Source organism: Gossypium hirsutum, chromosome A12 (assembly GCF_007990345.1).
Source record: "Gossypium hirsutum isolate 1008001.06 chromosome A12, Gossypium_hirsutum_v2.1, whole genome shotgun sequence".
NCBI lineage: Eukaryota > Viridiplantae > Streptophyta > Magnoliopsida > Malvales > Malvaceae > Gossypium > Gossypium hirsutum.
In genome coordinates, this window is record NC_053435.1 from 25,206,384 (window position 1) to 25,231,547 (window position 25,164).

The 25,164-nt window shown below is 36.3% G+C and overlaps 1 non-coding gene across 1 annotated transcript; it reads left to right on the plus strand.

Moving 5' to 3' along the window:
- The first annotated feature begins 20,925 nt into the window (after positions 1 to 20,925).
- Positions 20,926 to 21,032, plus strand: LOC121211727 (small nucleolar RNA R71). Its single transcript, XR_005906945.1, has one exon. It is a non-coding gene; the product is annotated as a small nucleolar RNA R71 (small nucleolar RNA).
- Positions 21,033 to 25,164: the final 4,132 nt, after the last annotated feature.

The window sequence follows — 25,164 nt, forward strand, 5'->3', positions numbered from 1 at the left end:
AAGTATTAAAGCCTATAATGTGATTGAGTATTATATGTTAAGCACATATTAAAAGAATCATAACTCTATTGTAAATTTTTATGCATATAGCCTAATGGCTATTATGAAGTATAGGTAAGTTATTGATATGATATGTTGCCAAATGGATATGATATTATGAAGTGCTAAAAGGATATGTCAGAAGAGTAAAATTGTGATAAACCTGCTCAGGACAGCAGCAGTAACATGAATTTAGAAAATCACCATAAATTGTTGGAGTTGAATGGGAGGCTGAATAAATTATGAAATTAAAGCTTAATGAGTCTAGTTTCTTATAAAAGAAACTGTGTAAGAAAATTTATTTCCGATAATGAGATATTTAAAGTTGTGTGAGACAGTGCAGAATGACATTGTAATCCTCTGTTCCGTTTTTAGAAAATCATTATAAATTGTAAAAAAATGGTTATAAGATAAAATTTATATGCTTAGACTCCTTAATGAGTCTAGTTTCAAATGAAATCAAATACAACACATTTTGAAATCTGTAAAATGAGAAATCTGATTCGTAGTGAAGAGTGGTTAGATTAGTCAAACAGTGAAACAGGGGAAATTTTAAGAAAAATCTGGTATTGATTGGCCAAACCTAAAATTCCGGAAATTTTATGGATGGAAGATATACGAGTCTATATTCAGGAAAAATTAACGGAAAGTGATTTGGAGTTTTGTAGCTCCAGTTATAAATGATTTAGTGACTATTGCTCAGGAAAAACAGCTTGTGCTGAATTTGAGATTGTGTTGTAAACCTTGATAAACTTGTTCTAGTTGCTCATAAGCTATTGATTAAACCCATACGTGAATTCTAAACTGTGATATTGGAAAATGATAGATGTAGATTCAGCCAAGACATTGTATATATGTGATAAGGCCTAATGGCTGATGTGATGAATGTGAAAGTGTATATGTGTGATAAGGCCTAATGGCCGATGTGATGAATGTGAAAGTGTATATATGTGATAAGGCCTAATAGCCGATGTGATGAATGTGAAAGTGTATATATGTGATAAGGCCTAATGGCCGATGTGATGAATGTGAAAGTGTATATGTGTGATAAGGCCTAATGGCCGATGTGATGAATGTGAAAGTGTATATATGTGATAAGGCCTAATGGCCGATGTGATGAATGTGAAAGTGTATATGTGTGATAAGGCCTAATAGCCGATGTGATGAATGTGAAAGTGTATATGTGTGATAAGGCCTAATAGCCGATGTGATGAATGTGAAAGTGTATATGTGTGATAAGGCCTAATAGCCGATGTGATGAATGTGAAAGTGTATATATGTAATAAGGCCTAATGGCCGATGTGATGAATGTGAAAGTGTATATATGTGATAAGGCCTAATGGCCGATGTGATGAATGTGAAAGTGTATATATGTGACAGGGCCGAGTGGCCAACGTGATGGATGTGAAAGTGCATAAATGTGATAAGTCCCGAAGGGCATTTGTGTCAGTACTATATCCGGGTTAAAACCCCGCAGGCTTTATGCGAGAATATTATCACTGATTAATGTCCGTAAGCTTTGTGCTCGTACTATATACGAGCTCTAAAGACCCGATGACTACGTGTGGGAATTTTGTCCGGGTAAGACCCGATAATTTCGTGTGGAGATTGTGTCCGGGTAAGACTTCGTAATAAGAATTGCTTATAAATGTATTCAATGCGAAAGGTTAAACAGGTATGTACTCCAAGTTTATATGTGAGCTTGATTTGCACTAAATCATAAGGTAGTTATGTGATGCATACGAGAGCAATCTATGAGACTATTCCTATGATTATGTGACATCGGATCAGTGTGAGAGGCGATGTGAAATCATACGATATATCTATGTCACATGAGCTCACTTTTATGTGAAAGTTTATCTGCATATTGTATATGATGAGATGTGCATATTCGGTAAAGGGATGGTATGCCCGAAGGAAGAGTGAAATAAAAATACGAACAACTATGTTATAATTTGATTGTTATCTGTTGACATTGCTTAAAACTTACTAAGCATTGTAATGCTTACTTCGTTTACTCTGTTTCCTCTGTTTTATAGATCTCATTGCGAAGCTACAGGCTCGGGGATCGTCAGCAACTAGTCACACTATCACTATCCACTGTTTGGTACTGCTATGTTTCGGATTATCTTATGGCATGTATAAAATAGACTAGTGGCGGAAGAATATTTTGGTTAATGTATATAGCCATGCGAAAATGACTTATATATGTTTGAGCATAATGTTATAATCATTTGGTATGGAATAGTTAATCACTATCATAATTTGTGTTATTTATGCTAAAAGGGCTAGTTGAATCATGGAAACTATGAAATAGGTAAAGTCTACCTTAAAAGCAGATGCTGGCAGCAGCAGTGATGTAGATTTGGAAAATCACTAAAAATATTAGGATTGGAATTAAATAATTAATAAATTATGTAAACGAATCTTGATGAATCTATTTTCATAGGAAAGTAACGAAACGATCATATGGACAGTATGTTAAGAGATATTCAGGTTCTCGTGAGACAGGGCCAGAACGATTTCTGGATTCTCTATTCCGACTTTGGAAATTCATTATAAATTAACCAGAGATAATTAGGAGTCATGCCATGTATGTATAGATTCCTCTCTGAGTCTAGTTTCTATAGAAACAAACGGCATCAGTATTGAAGCTCTGTGCAGGGAGATATCCAAGTCGTAATGCGCAAAGGTCAGTGTAGTCTATCCCTGTAACATGGGAGACTTTGACTAATAAACTGTACTAATTGCCCTGACCAGAAATTCTAGAAAAAAATATGTAGATGGGCATATGAGTCTAGTTTCAGGGAAAAATTACGAAACTGATTTTCGAGTTGTGAAACTCAAGATATGATTTTTAAGGTGACAGTGTCACAGTTAGCCAATTGCCTGGAAAATTTGAAAATGGACTGCGATAGTAAGCGAATTTGGTCTGTGAACCCCTCGTGTCCGACTCCGGCAACGGTCTCGGGTACGGGGTGTTACAATTTTATTGGTATCAGAGCTACGGTTTAGTCGATTCTAGGACTAACGTAGCACGCGTGAGTCTATTTATAGATGCCATAAAGTGATAAAATGATAGTGTGATGATTTTTGGCTATTAAAATGTGTTTGCTGTATTGTAATGAATCTTGATCCCGATCGAGCTGTAATAAGCTTCTGACTATGAGAATTTGCGATATAACTTCATTTAGATGTGCCTAAATTATTAAGTTGATCAGGTACGTATCATGTACTCGTATTTGAATTTCGATTTGGATTGAATTATAAGGGTATAAGTGATGCAATTTTGAAGGAGTGTTATGACTATAAATGTGATTTTGTATGTGGCTATGAAACTGGAAGTTGAATGGTCGATAAGCATGTTGTGTTTGTATTCAAGTAATGTAAATGATATACTAATGTGTATTGCTATATGTGTATATGTATGTAGAGACAAAATTGTCGAATGTAAAAAGGCAGTGAAGCGTATAGAGTGGTTGGTTTTCAGCACTAAGTGTGCGGGCAATAAGTGTTCACGGTTGTGAGATTGGCACTAAGTGTGTGGGCAATAAGTGTTCACGGTTGTGAGATTGGCACTAAGTGTGCGGGCTTGAAATGCATGACACTAAGTGTGCGAGTTTAAAGTACATGGCACTAAGTGTGCGTGGTTGATTATTAAGCACTATGTGTGCGAACCCACTATATATATTTTCTATCAATTATTTATATTAAGGGTGCGACCTTACCAAGTCGATTTCGGAGAGCAGAAAGGGGTAAGTTCTTGAGTAATAGAGCTTAAATTATGATTTGATTAGATCATGTTTTAAGCAAATCAAAATCATGCTCTTTGTGTGTGGCTATTGAGCCGAAATTGCAAGAATGATAAGTGTCTTGTGTTTGAGTTTTGCTAATGAAAATGAAATACGAATGTGTCATGAGTTATTGTTAAATGTGCATGGTTATTCGAATGATGTCCGGGCTAAGTCCCGAAGGCTTTGTGCTAAGTGACCATATCCGGACTAAGATCCGAAGGCATTGGTGCGAGTTACTAAATCTGGGCTAAGTCCCGAAGAGCATTCATGCTAGTGATGTATCCGGGCTAAGTCCCGAAGAGCATTCGTGCTAGTGATATATCCGTGCTAAATCCCGAAGAGCAATCATGCTGGTGACGTGTATTCGGGCCTTCGTGCCTAGTAGGCTTCGTGCCGGTAATTTGAGCAAAGTTTAAGTATTCATTACTATACGAATTCAAATTTAAATGAGATGATATGTTTAAAAGTGTACATACATGATGTTTATAGACTTGGTTAAGTCATATCAATGTGTATTAACGAATGAATAAGAGCACTATGTATGTGAATAATTAGAGGCACTGTGTGTGTGCGAATTCCTTTAACCGAGCACTATGAGTGCGAGATCGGTCAGTGGGCACTAAGTGTGTGAAGTGGAATTCATGTAAGACCTCGTTTGGGACGAAGGCATTGATTTGAGATAGTGTGTAAGACCATGTCTGGGACATGGCATCGGCTCGATATGTGAGAATATGTAAGACCATATCTAGGATATGGCATTGTAAGAGCTATATGTGCTATTGCTGAATGGACACTATTTTGTTAATCTTGTTCAAGAAATTATTTTGATTAAGTTTCGACATTCGAAAGTTTGAAAGAATTTTTGATGAATGTTGATAATTTTGGATATACGAGTTATGCGCTAGAATAAATCTCATGCCAGTGTATTATATTAGGCTTTGTGCCTATTCGACTGTATACGGGTAACGTTAACTATGATTGAATGTGCTAAATGAACTAAATGTTTAGGTACGTGGAAGTTGACTTTTCTTTTGGAAATGAGTTAAGTTGAATATTGAGATGTGATAAAGTTATAAAGGATATTTATTGGGATGTTTGAGTATATGTGTACTTTCAGTTAGGTTACAGCTTATTCATGAATGAAAATGTGGGTTGACGATGTGAATTATACATGTTAATATGTGCTTAATATGTGTTTGAAATGCATTTGTGAATTAAGTTAAGTGATTATTGCTTATGAAATCAAGAAAATGAGATATTGGTGCATACCTGTAGAAATGTTTATGTATTTGTTTTAAGATGAGAGAATGATTTTATAGATCGATGCGAAATTAATAATGAATTACAATTGCCATCGATGAGCTAATGTTTATATGAATATAATTCAATAAGAGGACGTTATCCTAAACTATGCATCGGTGGAAATTTTCGGGGACGAAAATCCCTAAAGGGGGGGAGAGTTGTGACACCCGTAATTTGACCCTAGTCGGAAAGCGGTTTCGGGACCGCTAAACCGAGTAACCAAATTATTTGAACATGATATTTATTGTCTAAAATAAATGTGTAAAAATTTTAAGCTTCGATTTAGTAAATTTCATGTGAATTTAGTCAATAGGGCTTATGTGTGACATTTTTGAAATGTGATAGATCAAAACATAAGGACCTATTAGTGCATGTTGAAAAAGGGGGGACTTGCATGTCAATTTCCCCCCCCCCATCTAGTAGTGGCCGGCCATGACATTAGGATGGACAAAGGGTGATGGGCAAAACATGTCATAGACATGTTGTGTTGGTGCATCATGGGAGGAAACAATAAAATAAAGAGCATGGGCAATAAAATATTAGTGTTAGTAGGATGAGAAAAAAAAAAAAGAAAGGATATGTGTGATTGTCCCCCCCCTTGCCGTGAGTTGAAGGAAAGAAAAACAAAAAAAAAAGTGTTCATCCTTTGGTTCATCCTTGGCCGAAAATTTTAAGGAGGAAGGAAGAAGAAAGATTGAAGAGGTTCGGCCATGCATGTAACTAGGCTAAGGTATGTTTGATGATGTTCCATGAGATGCATGCATGTTTTAGTTGTTAGCTTGCGTTCTACCTAGCCCATGGTCTAAATCTTGCTATGTGATGGAAATGACACTCGGCCATGGATGCATCATTCTTGCTTGGTGTTGATGTTGTGTTGGTGAGATATCAAGTTATTTTTGTGACCAAGTTGAGATTTGAATTTTTGGAATGAGTAAGACTTTCGGTTATGTTGTTTTGTATGAGTAATGGATTGTTGAGTTCATGCTATTATGAATAAAATTGATTAAGAGAGGCTTGAGATAATTAAATATGCATGTTGGTGGTAAGATGAGCATTCGGTTTTTATCATGGAAGCATAGGAAGCTTGTTAAAGTTGAATTTTAGAAAAGTTAAATGTGTGTGTGCTTGTGCTTGTGCTAGTGCCGAATGTGGCTAGGGTGATTTAGCATTGAGTTTGGTGTTATATGAATTGAGTTTTATGGTTTTGGATTTTTAAGTGTTGTTAAATACTTCGAATAATGTATATATGTGGCTTTGAAATGTGAAACTCGGCCAAGTGGTTATAAGCATGATTTTAGAGATTCAATGATATTCGGCCGATTTGAATAATTCATGGCACCCCAAGCAAATTAGTTTTAGATGTTAATAAATATTGAAATTATTTAAAAGCATATTACCGAATGTGATTTTAGTCAATGATTCGGTTATGAGTGCTGATTTGTTTTATAATTAGCCGAATGTGTATATGTATACTATGAGGTGGTTTAGCTTAAAGAAAATTAAGGTGCTCGGAAGGTGATCGTCATGGATAGTTTAAGTAATGAAATTTAATTTCTGTTATGTAAAGTGATGACATTGCTGTTTGCAAATTTGAAGTTAAAAATTGTTGATTGAGCATCAAGAGCTTATGGAAACAAAGTCGGATCGTGGAAAAAGGGAAATTGGTCGAATAGTCGGAATTGACGTACATTAGCGATCGAGGTAAGTTTTAAGTATTAAAGCCTATAATGTGATTGAGTATTATATGTTAAGCACATATTAAAAGAATCATAACTCTATTGTAAATTTTTATGCATATAGCCTAATGGCTATTATGAAGTATAGGTAAGTTATTGATATGATATGTTGCCAAATGGATATGATATTATGAAGTGCTAAAGGATATGTCAGAAGAGTAAAATTGTGATAAACCTGCTCAGGACAGCAGCAGTAACATAAATTTAGAAAATCACCATAAATTGTTGGAGTTGAATGGGAGGCTGAATAAATTATGAAATTAAAGCTTAATGAGTCTAGTTTCTTATAAAATAAACTGTGTAAGAAAATTTATTTCCGATAATGAGATATTTAAAGTTGTGTGAGACAGTGCAGAATGACACTGTAATCCTCTGTTCCGTTTTTAGAAAATCATTATAAATTGTAAAAAAATGGTTATAAGATAAAATTTATATGCTTAGACTCCTTAATGAGTCTAGTTTCAAATGAAATCAAATACAACACATTTTGAATTCTGTAAAATGAGAAATCTGATTCGTAGTGAAGAGTGGTCAGATTAGTCAAACAGTGAAACAGGGGAAATTTTAAGAAAAATCTGGTATTGATTGGCCAAACCTAAAATTCTGGAAATTTTATGGATGGAAGATATACGAGTCTATATTCAGGAAAAATTAACGGAAAGTGATTTGGAGTTTTGTAGCTCCAGTTATAAATGATTTAGTGACTATTGCTCAGGAAAAACAGCTTGTGCTAAATTTGAGATTGTGTTGTAAACCTTGATAAACTTGTTCTAGTTGCTCATAAGCTATTGATTAAACCCATACGTGAATTCTAAATTGTGATATTGGAAAATGATAGATGTAGATTCAGCCAAGACAGTGTATATATGTGATAAGGCCTAATGGCCGATGTGATGAATGTGAAAGTGTATATGTGTGATAAGGCCTAATGGCCGATGTGATGAATGTGAAAGTGTATATATGTGATAAGGCCTAATAGCCGATGTGATGAATGTGAAAGTGTATATGTGTGATAAGGCCTAATGGCCGATGTGATGAATGTGAAAGTGTATATATGTGATAAGGCCTAATAGCCGATGTGATGAATGTGAAAGTGTATATATGTGATAAGGCCTAATAGCCGATGTGATGAATGTGAAAGTGTATATGTGTGATAAGGCCTAATGGCCGATGTGATGAATGTGAAAGTGTATATATGTAATAAGGCCTAATGGCCGATGTGATGAATGTGAAAGTGTATATATGTGATAAGGCCTAATGGCCGATGTGATGAATGTGAAAGTGTATATATGTGACAGGGCCGAGTGGCCAACGTGATGGATGTGAAAGTGCATAAATATGATAAGTCCCGAAGGGCATTTGTGTCAGTACTATATCTGGGTTAAAACCCCGCAGGCTTTATGCGAGAATATTATCACTGATTAATGTCCGTAAGCTTTGTGCTCGTTCTATATCCGAGCTCTAAAGACCCGATGACTACGTGTGGGAATTTTGTCCGGGTAAGACCCGATAACTTCGTGTGGAGATTATGTCCAGGTAAGACTTCGTAATAAGAATTGCTTATAAATATATTCAATGCGAAAGGTTAAACAGGTATGTACTCCAAGTTTATATGTGAGCTTGATTTGCACTAAATCATAAGGTAGTTATGTGATGCATACGAGAGCAATCTATGAGACTATTCCTATGATTATGTGACATCGGATCAGTGTGAGAGGCGATGTGAAATAATACGATATATCTATGTCACATGAGCTCACTTTTATGTGAAGGTTTATCTGCATATTGTATATGATGAGATGTGCATATTCGGTAAAGGGATGGTATGCCCGAAGGAAGAGTGAAATAAAAATACGAACAACTATGTTATAATTTGCTTGTTATCTGTTGACACTGCTTAAAACTTACTAAGCATTGTAATGCTTACTCCGTTTACTCTGTTTCCTCTATTTTATAGATCTCATTGCGAAGCTACAGGCTCGGGGATCGTCAGCAACTAGTCACGCTATCACTATCCACTGTTTGGTACTGCTATGTTTCGGATTATCTTATGGCATGTATAAAATAGACTAGTGGCGGAAGAATATTTTGGTTAATGTATATAGCCATGCGAAAATGGCTTATATATGTTTGAGCATAATGTTATAATCATTTGGTATGGAATGGTTAATCACTATCATAATTTGTGCTATTTATGCTAAAAGGGCTAGTTGAATCATGGAAACTATGAAATAGGTAAAGTCTACCTTAAAGGCAGATGCTGGCAGCAGCAGTGATGTAGATTTGGAAAATCACTAAAAATAGTAGGATTGGAATTAAATAATTAATAAATTATGTAAACGAACCTTGATGAATCTATTTTCATAGCAAAGTAACGAAACGATCATATAGACAGTATGTTAAGAGATATTCAGGTGCTCGTGAGACAGGGCCAGAACTGTTTCTGGATTCCCTGTTTCAACTTTGGAAATTCATTATAAATTAACCAGAGATAATTAGGAGTCATGCCATGTATGTATAGATTCCTCCTTGAGTTTAGTTTCTATAGAAAAAAACGGCATCAGTATTGAAGCTCTGTGCAGGGAGATATCCAAGTCGGAATGCGCAAAGGTCAGTGTAGTTGATTCCTGTAACATGGGAGACTTTGACTAATAAACTGTACTAATTGCCCTGACCAAAAATTCTAGAAACAAATATGTAGATGGGCATATGAGTCTAGTTTCAGGGAAAAATTACGAAACTGATTTTCGAGTTGTGAAACTCAAGATATGATTTTTAAGATGACAGTGTCGCAGTTAGCCAACTGCCTAGAAAATTTTAAAATGGACTGCGATAGTAAGCGAATTTGGTCTGTGAACCCCTCGTGTCCGACTCCGGCAACGGTCTCGGGTATGGGGTGTTACAAGATATCTCTGAGTTTGTATCAAAATTCTTACTTTTTCAACAAGTGAAAGCTGAACACCAAGTGCCTTCGGGACTACTTCAGCCTATCATGGTTCCCGAAAGGAAGTGGGATCGATTTACTATGGATTTTGTATCAAGGTTGCTGTTAACTCCGAGGAAGAAAGATGTCATCTGGGTAATAGTCAACAGATTGACTAAATCGGCTCATTTTATTCCAGTATGCACTGATTTTTCTCTTAATAAGTTGGCTGAATTGTATATCAGTGAGATTGTTATGCTTCACGGAGTACCTTTGTCGATCATTTCGGATAGAGATCCAAGATTTACATTGCAGTTTTGGAAAAAGTTGCAAGAGACATTAGGTATGAAGTGAAATTTCAGCATTGCCTTGCATCCACAGACTGATGGACAATCAGAGAGAGTAATTCAGATTCTTGAAGACATGCTCAGATGTTGTGTATTGGAATTCCAAGGTAGTTGGGAAAGATACTTACCGTTGGTAGAATTTGCCTACAATAATAGTTATCAGATGAGTTTGAAGATGGCACCTTATGAAGCATTGTACGATCGTAAGTGTCGGAAGCCATTATATTGGACTGAACTGAAAGAAAATCAGATTTACGGAGTTGATCTAATTAAAAAAACTGAAGAAAAAGTGAAAGTGATTTGAGATTGTTTGAAAGCTGCTTCAGATAGACAGAAATCCTACGTGGATTTTGAAATGAAAAGAAATCGAGTTTCAAGTTAGCGGTAAGGCATTTTTAAAGTATCTCTATGGAAGAAAGTTCTTAGATTTGGTTGGAAAAGCCAGTTGAGTCCGCGTTTTATCAAACCGTATGAGATAATTGAAAGAGTTGGACTAGTAGCATATCGATTAGCATTACCACCAAAATTAGAGAAGATTCATGATGTGTTCCACGTATATATGTTACGTCAGTATCGTTCAGATCCTTCACATGTAATTTCACCGAAGGAAATTGAGTTACAACCGGATATGACTTACAAAGAAGAACCGATTAAGATTTTAGCTCGGGAGGTCAAGCAACTAAGAAATAAAAGTATCGCCCTCGTGAAAGTATTGTGGCAAAAGCACAGGGTAGAAGAGGCTACATGGGAGCCTGAGGAAACTATGAGGAATCAATACCCACACCTGTTTACTGGAAAGATTTTTGGGGACGAAAATCCCTAAAGGGGGGAGAGTTGTAATATCCCGAATTAGGGCCTAATCGGAATAGTGGTTTCAAGACCACAAATTCGAGATAGAAATAATTATTTTATTATCATTTTAAGGTCTATGGCATGATTTCATAATTGTGTGAAAATTTCGTTTAGAAATTTTATCGATAGAAGGTCCAATTTGATATTTAGGACTAAATTACAAAAGTTGTAAAATGTGTGTTCTAGTTCACAAAGATACTAAGTACTTTTGAGTAATTGGTTTTTAAAGTGGAGGTCCCTGGATAATAATTAGACCATTATACTTGTTTGGACAAAAATACCTAAAGGAAGATAAAACACCATAGTTTTTAACTAAGGGCATTTTGGTCATTTAGTTATTAAAATGAATTAAAAAAAATTAAAAGCCAATTTTTGTCCGTCTTCAACCTCTTGGCTGAATTTCACATGAGGAAGACATAGCTAGGGTTTTTCAAGCTTCCAAGCTTGATTGTAAGTCCATTTTAGCCCCATTTTTAATGTTCTTTGCGTTTTTGGAGTCTCGGTAACTTGATTAAGCTTATTCTAGCAATAATTTAACCTAGGGTTTATATTTGGAAAAATACCCATAGTTGAAATGTGTTTATTTTGATGTTTTATGGTAGAATATGAAGCTTGAAATTGTGTTAAACAACTTTTGCTAAGCGATTTTACGTGAAAACGAGTAAAACGACACAATCGGTAAAAATACCTAATGTTCATAAGTACATGTTAGAGTGAGAATTTGATGTTTCCATAGAAGGGAAAAATGATCAACATGTCATAAAACATAAGAAAATAGGATGAATTTTAATTTCCGAGGCTTGGGGAAAAAGTGTAAATATGTAAAAGTTTAGGGGCAAAAAAGTAATTTTGCAAAGTTTGAGTCAAGGACTGTTTTAATAAAGGTGAGTATTAAATAAGCTAAATTTTTTATTTTAGATCAAGAGAAATAAGATTCGAGTCGTGATCGAGGGAAAATAAAGTTTACGAGGAATAGGCTCGTTTTCTAACATTTTGTACCGAGGTAAGTTCATGTGTAAATGTAGTAACATAATTGTCATATTAAGTAATTTAATGTTATTTATATGATATGATTATTATTATCATGAAATATTATGCTTTGTGGATTATTATTTAGTAATATGCAAATTATGTGAGCTACTTAATAAATATGAAATGCTACCTAGTATCGGTTCCGACATTCCGTGGAAGGCAGTAAAGATGTGTGATTGAGGAAAATCCAGTTTGAACCTTGGGAATAGATTAGGATACAAGTGACATGTCACTAGGATATTTGAGTTCCGAGCTCGTTGAGTTGAGTCCGAGTTTGTGAGATGTAACTAGGCATCCGAACTCGTTGAGTTGAGTCTGAGTTCACTTATGGATGCGAACGCCCGACCTCGTTAAGTTGAGTCCGAGTTCACTTATGGGCGGGTTACATGGTAGCTTGGCTACATAATTTCTGCAGGCTGTTGAGTTTGTCTAGCTGCGGGTATGGCACTTATGTGCATACAATCCGTGTATCCAAATTATATTTTGATGTGTGCAATGGGTGAATCTTAAGTGAATAAGGAGAATACTTAAGGTGAAGGTGACATGTTGGTAAGGGTGGTGAATGAAAAAATTTGGACAGGTATGCACTTAAACCCTCAGGTTGAGAACTTGGTATGATGAAATCATGGTAAGATAGTAAATGCAAAGGTAACATGAATGTCTTGGTGATATTTATGCAAATGATGTCTTATGTTGGATTGCATGATTATGTTACTTGCTATTTACATGTGAACTTACTAAGCATTTATGCTTACTCCCTCCTTTCCATTCTTTGTAGTTTTGACAAGCCAGCTCAGAAATTGGGAATGGTCAGAGGCTCGTTCACACTATCCGTGGACCATTTTGGTATAGTGGCGTGTATATTTTGAGTATGGCATGTATAGCATTATAATCATTTTGTGTATATGATCTTATGATATGGCTATTGGGTGGTAAGAAAATGTTTGGTAATGATCACAAGTAAATGAGTTGTATTTTATGAGGAATTTGAGTTTTGGTGGAACAGGGTCAGAGTGATTTCTGAATCCCCTGTTCTGACTTTACAAATTCACTAAAAATGTTAAAAAAATAATTAAGAGTCATACTTTATCTGTATAGATTTCTTATTGAGTCTATTTTAATAGAAACAAATGGCATAATCATCTGAATTCTGTAAAGAGAGAAAAGTTATTCATAGTGAACAGACGTCAGATTAGTTGAACACAGAAATAGGGGAAACTTTAACTAATAATCTGTACTAATTGGCCTGACAAAAAATTCTGGAAAAAAAATTAGTAAATAGATATGTGAGTCTAGTTTTAGGGAAAATTTACAGATTTAAATTTCAAGTTTCGTAACTCGAGATATGAATTTTTTAGTGAATGTAATGCAGATGGGTAGTTTATTACGAAAGGTAAAGTAAATCGTTTGAAATTGTTTATATGAATATTTGATGCGAACAAATCGTGATAAGTTTTATAATTTATGAATGTCTGTTCTTGAAAACGTACTATTATCACGACAAAGGCAAGCGCACCTTATCGAACAACAGTATAAATTATGGCAAGATCGGGATTTCGAACCCAAAGGAACTAAAAGTACTAGTATTAACTTTCTTTTTATTATCTAGCCTAAAAATAAAGGGGTTTGTTTTATCTAAACTAATTATTAAACTAAGGATGTGCAGAAAGTGAATTGGGGAAATAACTTTTGGGAGAACTGAATGGTTTGGACAATTCCTAAGGAAAAATCCACTTAGGCTTCACTTGTTATTGACTCTGAATTAGACGATTTATTCATTTGACTTGATTCGTAGAAATCCCTAATTTATATTATTATCTCTCTCGAGACTAACAAAGTCTAACCCTAGGTTGATTAATTGAAATCTCTTTCTAATTAAAACCCCTTGTGTTGCATTAACTTGATTTATGGATTCCCTTATTAGGTTTCACCTTAATCCGGCAAAATTATGTCACCCTATCTCTAGGCGTGCAATCAAATCCGCTTAATTACGTTAGATCTACTCTTAGACAGGGACTTGAATTAATATCTTGGAATATCAAAGCAACAATTAAGAACACATAATTAAGAACAAATCAAATATTTATCATATAATTTAGATAATAATAACAAGATCAGTCTTAGGTTTCATTCCCCTTAGGTATTTAGGGGGTTTAGTTCATATTTATGAAAGAAAACATCTCAAAATAATAATGATAACAAAACATAAAGAAAACCCAAGAACTCTTGAAGGGAATTGAAGGGAGATCTTCAGTCTTGAAGGTGAATTCGGATATTCAGATGATCAATCGGCTTCCTTCGAGTAATTTCTTACCTCCTACTCTGTGTGTGTCTTTCAGGTACCTCTTAGGGTGTTTATATAGGGTTTAGAATGTTTCTAAACCCTCAAAAGTGGCCTTTTCTGAATAGGACTAGACTTGGGCTCGACAGGGACACGCCCGTGTGACACGCTTGTGTGAGGTGGCTTAGGCCGTGTTGCAATCTGTTAAATAGACACGGGCGTGTGAACTACCCGTGTGAGGAAGTCCAGGCGGTGTTGATTTCCTATGTTGACCCATTTTCTTCGTTTTTGGTCTGTTTCTCGTTCTTTTTACTCTCCTATGCTCACCAAAGTATAAAACATGAAATTTAAGGGTTAGGAGCATCAAATTCACCAAATCTAAGGATAATTCATCCGAAAATATGCTAAGCATGGGATAAAAATATGTATAAATTACAATTTATCAAATGCCCCTATACTTAAGCGTTTGCTTGTCGTCAAGCAAAATCCTCATCAAAATAAATTCTTCTCAACTTATAATTCTCATCAATAGTGTCTCAAAATAATCCATAAGTAATCATACATTGAAAATTCAACTCGAAGAACATCAAAGTTTCAAACATTCCAAGTTGAGCATTTTATTACGTAAACATAGGTGTCTCCCCTCATCTAAGTAATCACCTTTGATTCAAAATATCACAGAGTTTCACATCCTCACTAAAGATTCACTCAAATTGGTCGAGGTGTTTAAGGACAAGAAGTTTAGCACTCAATAGTCAATATGAAAAGTTATTACCATAGGCTTGCGTGAAAATCAAATCTCCACCACTATATATTGAGATGATACATCAATCAAAAGGTCTTTAGAGGGTTGTAACGTGGCTTTGGTTAGGAAGTGTGGTTACAAGCTGAAAAAGAAGGTTAAAATCGAGATTGAATTGAAAAATAACCCAACTAGAAAAATACTACAATTGATAATTTACATTCCTAATTGAGCTTTTCTTTATGGATAACATCATTTTAATCTAAGCATTACATAATTTCATCCTTTTTTAAGAACAAATCAAATATTAAAGAACTTTGCTAAAAATAAAACATAGCTAAGAAATTTATTGAAATCAAATCTCGACAAAAATAAGGATCAAATTAATTGAGGGGATTTCAACAATAATGGGTTATGGGTTAATATTGAGGGTAAGTCAATGAATGGCTTGTTAGGCTCAAGGGGGTTCACTAAGGGTTAATTACGGAGGTAGGCTTTTATGGAGTGAGTGGGTTAAACCTAGGTGCCTTTATCATCTCAACATATCAAATCAAATGTGTGGTCTTGGCATGCATAATCAAGCAAGTTCTAGAATAACAATTCGATATTGACGCACTCATAGCAATAATAAAAGTGAGCATGAAAGAAATAATATATGCTTTAAAGGCTCAAGATCTCACAAAAATTATGGCTTTTTGATGTTTAACCTATGAATTTCAACTCAAGATAATACCTAAACTTAAGGAAACAACCTAAAAATTTTTAATTCTCAAAAATTAACTTATCCTTCTTTATTCTCTAATTCCTTAAAGTTTAAACAATCAATGCATGAATGCCTTTGTTTTAATCCAAGACATATCAATAAAAATCATAAGTTAATCCAAATTCATTCTAATAGTGATATGAGTGAGTCACGTGAGAATAAGACAAAATTCAGGGATTTTTCTGATAAAGATATAAATGACCCCCACACATAAGATGTAAATTGTCCTCAATGTACAAAGATAGATTTACTGACAATATAGATATAAGATCATAAGATAGGGGGAGAAGTGAAACTTCCTGAATGATGAATGGAATCCTTGACTTGGAGTCATGGAAAGTAATCAGCAAAGGCAATGATGAGATTGGAGGAGGATACTCCGATGGTGGTAGAGGTTGGGTTCCACAACCACAGTGTCCAACGAAGAGGTTATCGGGGTGGTCGGGCAGGACATGGCAGTCGTGGAGAACCTTTTCCCGTGGAATTTCAAGTTCCTAAGTAATAGTGATTTTTGGAGCTCTTTATAACTGCGATAGAATCAATAACTCTGTAGGAAATATAAAGAAGCATGATTACTCGTAAAGAAATGGCTGAAAGTATATAAATTATAAACCTAAGGATGTAGTAACAATAAAATTAAAGGAAAATGAAATAAAAAGTAGTTTTAAAAAGATAAAAGTAAAAACATAAAAGTAATAAATAAAAGTCTTTAAACATCTTCATCGCTAGATGGTTCGCGAGGTGGGGACGACGATGAGATGTGAAGATGCTGAAAAATTTGATGTAGAGTTGCATCAATGTGATCAAAGCACTGAAAACATTGCTGTTCAAATCGAGTGAAGCGCTCAGAGATGTCAGAGAGTGAAGCTGCCGCATGAAGTGGACGATGAATAGGTGGTGGCTGAGAGGCTGGATCCTCGTGAGGAGGAGGGACATCATCAGTAATGTCCTCTAGGTCCTCCTGCTCGGCTGACTAGACTAGGCGGTACTAAGGAGGATCAAATCCACGTCGTTACTCGATCATCCTCATATGCAGCATACTCGGGATACCCTGTGGGGGCATCTAACCAATGAGAGTGAGGGAGGATACTTGCGGCACCCTGTTGAGGAGACTGAAGTACTACGCCAGACGAGTCACATAAGGGCCAACGGAGATGACTCCCTTCCTATGCCACTTCGTCTGTTGGCAAATGGTGAGGGTAATGAAATAGGTGAGGTCAAACACGTGCCTATTCACCATGGTCCATAAAAAATAGGAAGCGTTAGTGTTGACGACGCTGGTGCTCTCTCACCGTCCTGTCAAGGTGTAGGCTAGGATGGCGTGTAGATATCTCAGGGATGGGGCGAGAGCCGATGCCATGGAGCGACTAGGGTCATAGATGGCCGAAGTAGGAACGAGGGCCCTCCAGCAGTTTGAAGGAGAGTAGTGGATGTGGCGATGGAGACTTGCGAAGTCGTTGTTGTCCATGAATTCCTCCGTATATAGTCCCAGTGTGACTTCGAACTCAGATACACTCAACTAGAGAACTAAACCGCTGAGACGGAACTGGACCGTTCCAAGATCATCGAACTCTATCATAACAACTTGAAGGTGGAAGGTCAAACAGAGTTTGAGTATGAGCTCGAGGTACATTGGCTCGACGATCTCAAAGAATAGCCCTCATGGGTCAGTCGTCAGGAGGGGCTAAACTGCGTCAGCCAGTTGGATTTGTTCTAGTGCGGTCCAGTCAATGCAGTGACCACACCTATGGGTCGGGCCCGTAATATCTGGAATAGCTCTTCCTGTGGTTCCGGTGGAAATTGGAGGAATGGGTCTTGATCTCGACAGTAGGACCCGAGGAGAATGCTGCTCCTCTGCGTTACTTCGAGGCAGGAACGGTAGTCTTCTTGCTGCATGGATTTGACATGATATACCTACAAGAAGAACTACTCTTATATCTTGATGAATGTAAAAGATATCAACAAATTTGAAAAGGAATTAATCATGAATTAAACTAACAAATGCAATCAAAAATTACTAACACTAACAAAACTCAACCAAAAGCAATCAAACTTGACAGAGATTTTATGGAAAAAGGCAAAGTGATAGCATGACTAAATTAAAAACGAACTAGATGAAAGTAGCTAAGAATGGTAAGACTATGGTACAAAGTATGTGAACTAAATCCTAGGAATGAGGATGATAAATAATTAGTAGTAAACAATAGGGTAAAAAATCATGTTAGTAAGCATCAAAAGAAAGTAAAAGAAAAGAGAAAACTGTTAGAAGAGGACCGGTGGTCGAAGGAGTGACGGTGTGAAGTTTGGGTACGGCTGGGGTCAGCGACGGGCGTGGGTGATTGGGCCGTGTGGGTCACGCAAGCGGAGAAGAAGAGAGAGGGGAGAAAAATCTGAGAAGATAAGAGGCCTAGGGGTGGCCGGTCGGTGGTGGAAGAGAGGATTTCGACGACTAGGGTTAGGTTTTGGGGAAGGGGATGATAAATAGTGAGAGGTTTATATAGATTTTTGGGCACACGGCTATGGGGCACGCCCGTGTGCCCTTATTTCAGCCCATGTGTTTCGGGATTTTCAAATTTCAGGCATGTCTAAAATTCAGCCCACGCCTGTGTTCGTTGGTCGTGTTGGTGCACACGACCGTGTCGCACGACCATGTCCTACTTTGTTCGCTTCTCCCACGCCCATGTATGGATGCACACGCCCGTGTTAATTTCACAGTCTTGAGCATGGGTGGTGGGCACGGGCGTGTCGCATGCCCATGTTAATTTCTCAGTTTCAACCACGACTTCTAGACACAGGCGTGTGCCACGCCCGTGTTATTTTGACAGTTTCATCCACGGCCATGTCGCACGACTGTGGCAACGTATCAAATCCCATGTTGGGGAAAACTTTCGCTCTATTTTTACAGGGCCGTCTCGAACGGCTGTGTCGCTGCCCGTGGTATAAGCACGACCTAAGGCACACTCGTGTGCCTGGCCGTGTGGTTTCTGAAAAACCTATGTTCAAGTACTTAGTTAGTGACTTAAATGTTGAAAACTAAAATTTAAAGAAGTTAACACTATTAGTGCTCGGGTTGCCTCTCGAGAAGCGCTTATTTATAGTCTAAGCTCGACTTATCTCAATTTCGTGTGATTATAGTGGGTTGAAGAGTTGAAACTCCTCACCTCTGCTATCAATTTTATCAAAATAAGGTCTGATTCGAGTATTATTTACTTTAAAAGTTCCGAATACAGTATGTGTTACCTTGATTTTACCATGCGGGAAGATGTTCATTACCGTGAAAGGAGTTGCTCTATCCGTATTGTGCTATAGAGTAGCAATTTGGGGGGTCATTTTCATCTAACAATACTTTGTCCCCAATTTTAATTTACTTCGTTCCATCCCTATTTTCATTGTGGTGTAGCTTCGATTTTTCGTGCGCTTTTGGTTTTTCCTTGACAGGTGTTTGCCACTCATCTAGTTCTTTGATCTGTAGCCTTCGTTCTTCATAGATGGGTCCTTTGTTGTTTCTTGAGCAAGGCTCATGTATGCTTTTCAAACGAGTTTCCTGCAAAGAAGGTTGCACCACATGATCAGTATTAGTAGAATTTTGAGCTTGAAGAGTGATTATTTCATCACCCACACGAAGTGTGAGTTCACCTATACTAACATCAATTATAGTTCTAGCAGTTGCTAAAAAGGGCCTTCCTAAAATTAAAGGCACGTCACTATCCTCTTCCATGTCTAAAACAACAAAATCAATTGGGAATATAAATTTAACAATTTTGACAAGTACATCTTCACTGATATGCCTAGGAAATCTAATAGTTTTATCGGCTAACTGAATGCTCATCCTAGTTTGTTTGGATTTCCCAAGACCTAGTTTAAACATTTTATAGGGCATGACATTAATCCTAGCCCCTAAATCAGCCAATGCATTATTAACATCTAAGCTACCAATTAAACAAGGAATCATAAAACTCCCTGGATCTTTCAATTTGTTGGCTAGCTTATTCTGTAGAATGGCTGAGCAAACTGCATTCAACTCCACATGCTATGCCTCATCCAACTTCTGCTTATTTTCTAAAAGATCCTTTAAAAATTTAACCTCGTTTAGCATCTGCGAAAGAGCTTCAATAAACTGTAAGTTAATATGCAATTTCTTTAATAGTTTAAGGAATTTACCAAATTGTTCATCTGTACGGTCTTACTATGTCGCATTAGGGTACGGCACCCGTGGTTTATACTCTTTACTTACTGGTTTTTGCTCATTGTGGTCTGTCTCACCTTTACCTTTACTTACCATAATTTCTTGCCTCGGTTCTGGTTCAGGTTCAACTAACCCCTCTTTATCTTGAATGGTAATCGCATTGAGTTGTTCCCTTGGGTTAGATTCAGTGTTACTCGGTAGGCTACATTGTGGTTATTCAGAAATTAGTTTAGCGAGCTGTCTTATCTGAGTTTCAAGCCCTTGGATCGATGCTTGTTACTATCTGAGTTTCAAGCCCTCAGATCGATGCTTGTTATTCTTAAGTGCTGTTTCAGCATTCTGAAAGTGAGTTTCTGACACCGAGATGAACTTTGTTGGCATCTCCTCAAGGTTCGGCTTCTTTTCCTGTTGGTAAGGTGGTTGTTGAAAACCCAGAGGATGTTGTGGCCTTTGATTCCCTTAACTACCCAACGAGAAGTTGGGATGGTTCCTCCACCCTGCATTATAAGTATTACTGTATAGGTTATTTTGAGGTCAAGGATTATTACCCATATAATTTAATTGTTCGTTTTCCATGTTGTGGCCATAAGGTAGGTATTCTGAATTGCTCGTTCCTCCTCCACTTGTATTGCATTGCATTACTGGGTGAACCTATGAAGAGCCAAGTAAACCATCAATTTTTCTATTCAAAAGTTCTACCTGATTAGAGAGCATGGTGACTGAATCGACGTTAAAAGCGCCGACCGCTTTTGTTGGCTTTGTCCTCATGACTTGCCACTAATAATTATTTAGTGACATCTCTTCTATAAATTCATAAGTCTCCTCAGGCGTCTTATTATTGATAGTCCCACTAGTAGCTGCATCAATCATTTGTTTAGTCGAAGGATTCAGGCCATTTTGAAAAGTTTGAACTTATAGCCAGAGTGGTAATCCATGGTGAGGGCACCTTCTCAAAAGATCCTTGTATCTCTCCCATGCATTATAGAGTGTCTCGAGATCCATCTGCACGAAAGAAGAGATGTCATTCCTCAACTTAGCCGTTTTAGCCGGCGAAAAATATTTAAGTAAAAACTTTTCGGTCATTTGTTCCCAAGTAGTAATTGACCCTCGTGGTAATGAGTTCAACCACTTTTAGCTTTGTTCCTCAACGAAAAAGGAAATAACCGAAGGCAAACGGCATCATCAGAAACGCCATTGATTTTAAAAGTGTCACAGAATTCCAGAAAATTTGCCAAATGAGTGTTTGGGTCCTCGTCCTGCAAACCGTCAAACTAAACAAACTGTTGTATCATTTGAATCATGTTAGGTTTCAGTTCAAAATTATTTACAGCAACAGCAGGCCTAACTATACTTGACTTAGTTCATATTAAAGTAGGTTTAGCATAATCATACATAGTGCGTGGAGAAGGATTCTAATTTACTGGATCAGTAGCAATCGTAGGAGGTAGTAGATTTTCTTGATTTTTAGACATCTCCTCGGTTGTGGTGGAAATATCGTCCTCTTGCTCTTTCTCTGTGTATCTTAGGCTTTGCCTTATTTCTCTTTGGTTTTTGCAAGTTGTGCGATCGATATCACTATCGAAAGGAAATGGTCTCGACGGGTTTCGTCTAGTCATAAACTATAAAAACCTACCAGAAGGAAAAGGAAAATTTAGTAACAAAAATCAAAATAAAATTTAAATTGCAATAAAATAAATGGCCAAAGTAATAAAAATTAAGTGTTCCTAATATCTTAGTTCCCCGGCAACGGCACCAAAAACTTGATGTGAACAAATCGTTCTAAGTTTTATAATTTATGAATGTCCATTCTTGAAAACTAACTATTATCACGACAAAGGCAAGCGCACGTTATCGAACAGTAGTATAGCTTATGGCAAGATCGGGATGTCGAACCCAAAGGAACTAAAAGTACTAGTATTAACTTTTTTCTTATTATCTAGACTAAAAATAAAGGGGTTTGTTTTATCTAAACTAATAATTAAACTAAGAATGCACAAAAAGTGAATTGGGGAAATAACTTTTGGGAAAACTGAATGATTTGGACAATACCTAAGGAAACATCCACCTAGGCTTCACTTGTTATTGACTCTGAATTAGACGATTTATTCATTTGACTTGATCCGTAGAAATCCCTAATTTATATTATTATCTCTCTCGAGACTAACAAAGTCTAACCCTAGGTTGATTAATTGAAATCTCTTTCTAATTAAAACCCCTAGTGTTGCATTAACTCGATTTATGGATTCCCTTATTAGGTTTCACCCTAATCCAGCAAAATTATGTCACCCTATCTCTAGGCGTGCAATCAACTCCGCTTAATTATGTTAGATCTACTCTTAGACAGGGACTTTTGCTCCTCTGAATAAGCACATCAAAACTTGAATTAATATCCTGGGATATCAAAGCAAGAATTAAGAAAACATAATTAAGAACAAATCAAATATTTATCATATAATTCAGAAAATAATAATAAGATCCGTCTTAGGTTTCATCCCCCTTAGGTGTTTAGGAGGTTTAGTTCATATTTATGAAAGAAAACATCTCAAAAGAATAATGATAACAAAACATAAAGAAAACCCAAGAACTCTTGAAGGGAATTGAAGGGAGATCTTCAGTCTTGAAGGTGAATCTGGCTTTTGAGATGGATCAATCGTCTTCCTTCAAGTAATTCCTTCCCTCCTACTCTGTGTGTGCCTTTCAAGTACCTCTTGGGGTGTTTATATAGGCTTCAGAATGCTTCTAAACCCTCAAGAGTGGCCTTTTCCGAATAGGACTAGACTTGGGCTCGACAGGGACACGCCCGTGTGAGGTGGCTTAGGCGGTGTTGCAATATATTAAATAGACACAGGCGTGTGAACTACCCGTGTGAGGAAGTCCAGGAGGTGTTGATTTCCTACGTTCACCCATTTTCTTTGTTTTTGGTCCGTTTATCGCTCTTTTTACTCTCCTATTCTCACCTAAGTATAAAACATGAAACTTAAGGGTTAGGAGCATCAAATTCACCATATCTAAAGATAATTCATCCAAAAATATGCTAAGTATGGGATAAAAATATGTATAAATTACGGTTTATCAGTATTGGTATGTTACGAAATTTTTAAAATTCTATTTGTTTGTACTGTAAACTCCTGTAATACTTTGTAACCCTGTTCTGGCTATGAATACGAGTTAGGGGTGTTACATTTATTGGTATTAGAGCTACGATTTGAGGGTCGTATCTGAGGGTACGAGGCTATATCTAAGGGTCAGGGAAGAAAGACTAAGGAAGCTTTCTTCTAGATGATGAATGAATGGTTCACCGAGTTTGTACAGACGAACTCGGTTGCTTAACAACCTCCACCCCCTTCTGCTCTCCAACCAGTTCCTATTATTCCTCAAGGTATGGAACCAACTTAAGTTAGTAAACCACCTGTCGATAAGATTTGTAAGTATGGGGCTGAAGAATTTTAAGCTACTACTAAAGATGATCCCAAGAGAGCTGAATTCTATTTAGATAATACAATCAAGGTTTTTGATAAGTTATCCTGTTCACCGGTTGAGTGCGTTAAATACACGGTATCATTATTAAAAGATTTGACTTATAACTGGTGCAACACGTTAATTTCTATTGTGCTGAGAGAGTGGATCACTTGAGAATTTTTCCAAACTTATTTCTGAAAGAAATATATTAGTCAGAGGTTTCTAGATCAGAAACATAAAAAATTTCTAGAGGTTAAACAGGGCTGTATGACTATATCAGATTATGAGCAAGAATTTTTCAGATTGAGCAAATATGCTTAGGAGTGTGTTTCGACCAAGACCGCTATTGGTAAAAGATTCGAAGAAGGGTTAAATGAGGACATTAAGCTTTTGGTTGGAATCTTGAGCTGAAAGAATTCGCTGTATTGGTTGATTAAGAACATAAAGTCGAGGAGATGAGTAAAGAGAAAAGACGTGTTGATTTTGAAGCTAGAGACTCGAGAAAAAGATCGATTGAGTTTTGAAGTTTGATGATAGAAAATGAATGGTTGTTTTTACATAAACAACTTCTGTAAAAGAAATTTTGATGAAATTATTAATTAGGGGCTAAATTGAGAAGTGAAAAATATTGTGTGGTGTAATTGTGAATTTATGAAATATATGGGCTGGTACTAATATGTATAAAAATCGGCTAAGCTTGGATAAAGGTTAAATTGATTGAATTTCATTTTTCGAACCTAGGGACTAAATTGCAAAAAAATTTAAAAGCACAGAGGCAAAATGGTAATTTTGCCAAAAAATGTTTTCGATTAAATTGAAAGAATTATGTGTTGAATTGAGTTAAATTTATCCATATAGATCTAGCTAGTCGTCATACGGAGTTAGATCGAGGCAAAGAGAAAGTCTTGGATTAATCGCCTCCGTATCTACGAATATTAGTCAAGGTAAGTTTGTGTAATTAAATTGGGTATTTATATATTTTAATTAAATTATATGTATGTGATTTGTATAATTGCCATATATAAATCTTGACCGCATATTTCACGAGGTACGACGATTACCAAGCCCCGTTTGAACCTTAAGAATTCGTAGGATACAAATGACATGTCATTAGGGATTACCGATTCTCAGCTCGTATGAGCTTATCGATTTACAGCTCGTGAGAGCATACCGATTCATGGCTCGTTTGAGAATACATGTATAGGAATTGACGAATTACAGTTTAGCACAATATGTGTGAGCTATTCCGTGTATCCAACAATATTATAAATGGTTCAACGGGCAATGTTCTGATACGTTATGACATGAGTTCGATACAAACTATTACAGGTATAGATATTAGTTACATGGAAAATGATATTACATGGTATATGAGTATATGAAATGGATGATACATGTATATGCAATTTGATTAATTGTTGAGCTCAACCATGACTTGGTTTATATATATGTTTACATGACTAACATGGTTGAGGTATATGTGCTTAGGCATTTGGCCAATATATGTTGGGATATGCTTTGATTATTTACCTTATATCTGAAGAAATAGTTAGTTAAATTCTATGTTATATGAACTTACTAAGCTTAAATGTTTTAGTTAGTTAAATATTATGTTATATGAACTTACTAAGCTTAAATGTTTACTCTGTGTATTTTTTCATGTTTTATAGTGAATCAGAAGCTCGTTTAGGTTGGAAGCTTGATAAAG